This window comes from Miscanthus floridulus, chromosome 11 (assembly GCF_019320115.1).
Source record: "Miscanthus floridulus cultivar M001 chromosome 11, ASM1932011v1, whole genome shotgun sequence".
Lineage (NCBI taxonomy): Eukaryota > Viridiplantae > Streptophyta > Magnoliopsida > Poales > Poaceae > Miscanthus > Miscanthus floridulus.
This window is the reverse complement of record NC_089590.1, coordinates 8,352,319-8,359,165: the sequence shown is the minus strand read 5'-3', so window position 1 is coordinate 8,359,165 and position 6,847 is coordinate 8,352,319. Positions and strand designations below refer to the sequence as shown.

Below are 6,847 nucleotides of genomic sequence, written 5' to 3'. Positions count from 1 at the left end.
CGATCTTTCTGTTGAATTACTCTCTGATGAAGAGCATTACCAAGCTTTTGTCTCAATTAGAAGAAGGGAAGAACAAGAACTAGAATTAGTGATTTACTGGCCTACTAGATACATGTGTTTGCCGCAATGTACGCTGACATCGGTTGCCAATTAACAGCGTATTGACTTGTACAAGGCCATCTTGCAACGAATGATGGAGCTGCAACTAGTGATGCATGGAGTGGAGGCGCTATGCTGACGATGGATATTGCCGCATGTCACATACTCACATGGGCTTTGTTCCTTTTAGCCATTGTCCTCTCTCCATCTTTACAATTTTTGCGCCCTTCATTAGTAAATACAAGCTTGTGTATGAAGATTGCAAACCAACGGGATAAACAATGTACAATGGCAAAGAAACAATGTACCCGCATCTCAACTACTTATACCCAGACATCACCAACCCACCAGCAGCCCAAAGAAACCCACCACCACCTATGCCGTATGATCCAAAATCTCCTCGGACACAAATCCTCCAAACCAGAAGATGGCCTTCAACTGTATAACCCACAAAACCTCCCAAGGTACAATGGCAACACTGACCCCCCCGCAATTCATCTTGAGCTACGAAGCAGCTGTCACAGCAGCAGGTGGGTACGAGGCCACCATGGCCAAATCCTTTGTCATCATTGCTCGCGATATCGCTCAAAGCTGGTACAACAACCTCCTCCCTAGGTCCATCGAATCTTGGGGCGACCTCCACGATAAGCTATGCTCGAACTTCAAAGGCGTCAGCATCGCTCCCAATCACCCAATGGACCTCTTTAGTTGCAAACAAGGAGAAAGAGAACCACTCCAAGATTACTGGCAAAGGTTCATCCACCTACGGGCTCGCACACCAAACATAACCGATGAAACGGTTATCCTCGCCGCAGTCAACGGTCTAGGCTCTGCCCCCTGCTCCTCAAGGCTCGCAAGGAAACTGGCAACAATCCGTCGCAGAATTACACGAGGTCATGGAAAAATATTGCAGAGCCGATGCTGATTTCAGAATGAAATCCGAGGCGCAAAGATCCCAAACTCTTGACCTCTGTCGAGGCCACAACAGAGACCGACATACCCTTGTGGCAAGCTGATCAATGTCAACACCATAGACAACACACCTCCACTGAACGAAAAGCAACAACAGCCGCAAAAGGCCCCAATGAGCTAAATGACTATTTAGGCAATCAATATTTTATACTAGGAACAACTCTCCTAGTTGATGTGAAAAGGAATTGATGTTTGCTCAAGATAGGCTAGGTGAAATGTCTCCATGAGATGAATTCTCGAGCAGGCCCGGTCCTATCAATTTATAGGCCCGGAGCCAAGCTCGAAAGATAGGCCCTTCATTGTAAGTATAATAATAGGCATAAAAATTCTATTCATCTCTGTTTTTTTTTCTTTTTTCACTTCTAAATGCGTGCCTTTTGGCAAGCGCACTGGAAATTTAGAAATGATTAGTAAGTACCGTCGTACGAAATTAGTAAGTACCGTCATACTAGATTTAGTTTAATGTTAAATTGAAAATGAGTGTTAGTAAATTACCAAGTTTTTTTTGGGCGACAGCCAAGTAGAGAACAGGGATAATAATTATTCACTGCCCTGCACCGTTATGGATTCCCCAGGACTCTTCCTTACGAGCCTGGTATTTCCTATTTGACAAGATTGTATCCAACTATAGCTTATTAGCTTACACCTGGGATTGGGCCCCTATGCTTCAATGGCCTTGTTCGTGGGCACAGCTCGAAGCCCCCCATGGCCGGGCCTGTTCTCGAGGAGATCTTGCGTGATTGTTAGACTTCTGATCAGTCTCCTACTAATCTTGTCATAACTCTATATTGCAATGTCCAAACGATGTGGGGTTTCTTGCGTTGGAAACTATACTCGATAAGCTTTCCATCAATTACTTGTGGACCGAACAGAGCCTTCAGAAATCAAGAGGCTATGGTTGATTCTTAGTGGTTGTCTACACTATCAGCCCGGTGGTGAGCTGGTTCAGCTTCCATGTAAACAATCTTCTCCTCGGTGTAAGTCATCTCCTTTCGTCTAGCAGCAGCTCTTTCCTTTTTTTTGAGAATTACACAGTATAACATAGACGCCCACAACAAGCACGCACACTTAACCCTATGAACACATATACGTAAACCCTACCCCTATGAGCACCTCCGAAGGACTGAGCCGGCAGATCTCGAGATTCACGAAGTCACCATAGGCGCCTCGCTGTCGATGGGGATGTAATGCGAGCATTCATGCCAAGTTGATGACTTGAACCTGGGTGGGCAGGTTCCACCACAAGGAATCCATCCAACTGATCTATGATCAGTTCGCAATAGCTCTTTCTTGTGTAAATATTTGTTTTGAAGGGTCAGCAAGGGATTCCCCCAACTATTTTTTTGTATATATATGAAAGAAAACAAATGTATAGTATAAATAGGGTACAAAGCTTGCAAAACTCAATAAAAAGAGGGGAAAAGAACTATGAGAGGCTACCTTGCCAAACACTCAGATGTCCTTTTGATGCTTTGCTTGACTTTGATACACACCAACCCAAGCTCTTCCCTGAAAGTTGATTTCCAACTGATGAGGTTGCAACTTCTTTGTCAAAAATAACCCCATTTTTGGAGGTCCAGATAACCCAACAAGCAGTGATTACTATCTCACTAAATATAGGACTGCCAAAGATTGTTCTACCCTCAATCATCATGTCCAATGGTTGAAGGTTCATATCCCATTGAATTGCCAAGGTATTCTAGTAGGAGATGCTAAAGGGACATTTGAAGAAAAGGTGAAAACTGGTTTCTTCACTACCACTACTATAGAGGACACAATTATAGTCATCCAGTACTTGATTCTTTCTCCTTAGCATGTTTCTAGTATTTAGTCTATCTCTAAGCAGGAGGAAAAAGAATAATTTGGCTTGCCAAGGTTGCCTAAGGACCAGAGCCATGAGAAAAAGAGGAGAAGCTTCCATGTACCCTTGTAGTATGCATATGCCTTCTCGAGCTATACTTGTCTGAACCCTAGGTATAGACCCATCTGTCTTTAGTCTATGTGTCCCAAGTTCTTCCCTGGAATGAAATTCTATAAACACACCAAATGATGTGAGGTCTGAACCAAGAGGGGTATGGAGAAAATTCTGTTGACTCCACTGTATATGAAAAACCTTATAGAGCATTTTGGTTTCCTTGCAAAGGAGAAAAGCTGAGGAAATTTGAGTTTGATGTTAGGATTAGTCCAGTTCTCCTACCAAAGCATGACTGTGTTGCCTAGACTAGGATTGCAATGAGCCATAAGTTTGCAATTACCATAGAGCTTAAGAACATCTTTCCACCAGAATCACCCCACTGGGCTCGTTGCATGAGGGGGATGCTGCTATTAGAGTACAACTTTGACCATGTTAGCCACCCAAGGAATATCCGCATGGTTATAAAACTTGTCTAGGGACTTTAAGAGCAGGGCTTTGTTTTGAGACTCCATATTTATAATTCCTAATGCACCCTCAGCTTTTGATCTACATGCTGGCTCCTCTATTGATGCCCCCACACACAAACACTGCAAATGTAGTGTTTTCTATATCTGTCAATCTGCTTGAAGATGTGTTTGGAGGCTGCTCATGTAGAAGGATGGCATTGCAGAGAAGACTAAGTTAACCAGGATAAGTCTACCTTGGTATGAGAGAAGCATGCTAATACCATTTAATCTGCTCTCAATTCTTGACATAAGGGGGTTGAACTCTTGGATAGTAGGTCTAGTGGTTCCCAAAGGTAACCCCAAATAAGTGAAGGGCATATTGCCAAGATTACAACCAAAGGTGCTAGCTAGAGGGGATGCTTTAGTTGCTGTCAAATCAATGGGCACCAAAAAAGACTTCTGGAAGTTTACATGTAGGCATGAGGAGTCTGAAAAAGATCTCAACAGTCCTTTTGGATTAAACACGACCCTAGCATTGGCAGGGACAATTAGGAGTGTATCATCAACATATTGGACTATTGGATAGTCCCCTCCAAATTCCTCACTTAGGGGATGTTTCAGCACACCTAGCTACCAGGCTTTGTTAACTATGGATTGAAGTACTTGCAAGATTTGTCGAATGCTCTAATTTATCAAAAGCTTTCTCAAAGTCCAATTTCAGGATTATTACTTCCTTTTTGGAGTGACGACAGAGGTGAAGAAATTGAAAGCCCAGGCTAGGTAGTCTTGTATGATCCTTCGTTTAATGAAAGCCATATTGGTTTGCATGCACTTGCTGCAAAATAACTAACTGAAGTCTAGTTGACAAAAGCTTGGTGATGCTCTTCAGAGAGTAATACAACAAAGAGATTGGATTGTGATCATCCACAACTTCAAGGTTGGATTTCTTTGGGATTAGAGTAGTATGTGAAGAATTAGGCTGCTTATGTCCATAAAGTATTGCAGAAGTCTTTAACCAATCTTATAAAATCTTCGCTTAATGATGGCCCAACACTTTTTGATAAAGAGTCCATTGAAGCTATCTTATCCTGGTGCATGGTTGTTTGGCATGCCTTTTATCAACATCAATGTGACATATTTAGGTAGTATAACATTCTCAAACATATCAAAGTTAATCTCAGCTACGAACAAATTCACCGTCTCCTTGTATCTTTTTTTGGCAAGACTTAGTATATGTGACTCATGATTACCATCACTTAGATGGTGAATGCTCTTCATGATGGAATATGATGAGCTGGGATGTACTCATCATAGGCCAAGCGCTAACCGAATATTTGGCTTAACGACACAAAACCAAAGTTATTTGGCCAGCTGTCACTGTCTAATTAAGGCCAGCTAAAGGGCCGTGTTGTACATGGTTAAAAACCCTAATAATCTTAACCACTAGCAGCACCATCACACCCAACATAAAAGGGTAACATAGTGTATATTGACATGCAAGGCAATTGTGCAGCACCAACTGTAATCCATACTCATTCAGGTTGCAAACACATTGCTGGAAACATATATGATAGGGAGAGAGAGTATGTGTGAAACTAACATATTGGAGGATATTTCCCCACACAGCAAGCAACAACAACCATGCTGGACAAACAATAGATACATAGCTACATGGTATTTTTGGTAGATGTATATTGAATTTGACAGTTCGAGATGCAGATATTGGTTCGGAACATAACTTTTCTCATATCTCTCCGTCCCATAGCTCCTCCAAGGTCTTGTATGGCCCGTCTGGTGACAAAAAGAACTCCCCACGGCATGCTCTCCTCTGTGGAATCCCCGTGATCTTCTCCTTGTCGTCGTCGTTCAACTCCCAATCGAAAAGCTCCATGTTTTGCTTCAACCTGTCCTTGTTAAAGCTCCTGGCCACGAAGCACACACCTTGCTCGTGCAGCCACCTCAACGCCACCTAGAAATGTAAATAGATGAGGATCAGTTCACAGACGTATTGCTACAACTATAACGTTTTGAATTGATGAATTCTTAGTTATTCCAACAGACGCAGTTTTGTCTCTGTTTTTTTCTGAATAAAGAAGTTATAAACTAGGAGGAAGGAGAACACAGTACCAAGTACTAAACAGTTTACCCAAATTAAACAGCTTACCTTCAATTCAAAATATAATTTATCTTGATTATTCACAGAGCAACGAAGAAATACTTCTGGTTTAGAGTAATAAAAACGAACCAATCCAATCTTTTCCCTTTTTGCTTTTTAATTTTTTGTTTACCTGAGCAATCGTCTTGCCTCTCCTGGCGGCGACGTCCTGCAGCACGCCGCTCTCCATGACGGCGTTGGATCCCCACATCGAGCCGAACGCGCCCAGCGGTGAGAAGGCGGTGACGACGACGCCGTTCTTGGCGCACACCTCCCTGACCTTCTCCTGACGCCAGCCGACGTTCAACTCCACCTTGGTTCACCGCCGGCGGCACGGCAGCGAAGGCGAGCAGCCGGGACATCTTGGCCGCGGAGAAGTTGCTGACGCCGATGGACCTCGCGAGGCCCAGGCGGTGGCACTCCTCCATGGCGCGCCAGACGCCCTCCATGTCGAACAGGCACGAACTTGTTGTTCTCGTCGGCGGCGAGGGGCCAGTGGATGAGGAAGAGGTCGAGGTAGTCAAGGCCGAGGCGGGCCAGCGACTCCCGGAGCGCCGGGAGCACTCGGTCCGGATGCGCGTCCTTCATCAGGAGCTTGGAGGTGATGAAAAGGTCGGCGCGGGAGGCGATGGCCCCCGTAGCGACGGCGTCGGCGACGGCGGCGCCGACCGCCCCCTCCGTGCCGTACATGGATGCCGTGTCGATGTGGCGGTAGCCGAGGCGGACGGCATGGAGGATGGTGGTCCGCCAGGTCCTCCGGCGTGCTGGAGGAGCCGGTCCCGAAGCCCAGCACGGGGATCGCGTGGCCCGTGTTGAGCGCCACGCACGGGATGCTCGCCGACGCGCCGGCCATCGCGTTCTTGGGCAGTCGGGCGGTCAAAGGATGCGTGTGTGTGCTTCTTTTCTTGGGCAGTTGTAATGGTGATGAAGATTCCTCTGTTTATATGGACTCTTCAAGATGATTAGTAGTAATCGATTTTCTATCGAGAAGAAGATTATGTATCCGAGTAATACGAAAGGTAGTTGGTACGCTTACGTTTCAATCAAAGAATAAAAAGATAAGCAATAGTATTGTAGTACTACTATACTACTAAAGTTGCATAAAAAGATACAGGGTTGATAAGCCAAATATCCAGTTAGCACTTGCCTTATGACAAGTACATCCCAGCTCACCATATTCCATCATACGAAGAGCATTATATTCACCAATAAGTGATGGTAGTCATGTCATGGTCACATATACGAAGTCGTGCTAAAAAG

At 44.6% G+C, this 6,847-nt stretch overlaps 1 pseudogene; it reads right to left on the bottom strand.

The window, feature by feature from the left end:
- Positions 1-4,949: 4,949 nt before the first annotated feature.
- LOC136493016 (probable NAD(P)H-dependent oxidoreductase 1) lies at positions 4,950-6,547 on the bottom strand (annotated as a pseudogene).
- Between the last annotated feature and the right edge of the window lie 300 nt (positions 6,548-6,847).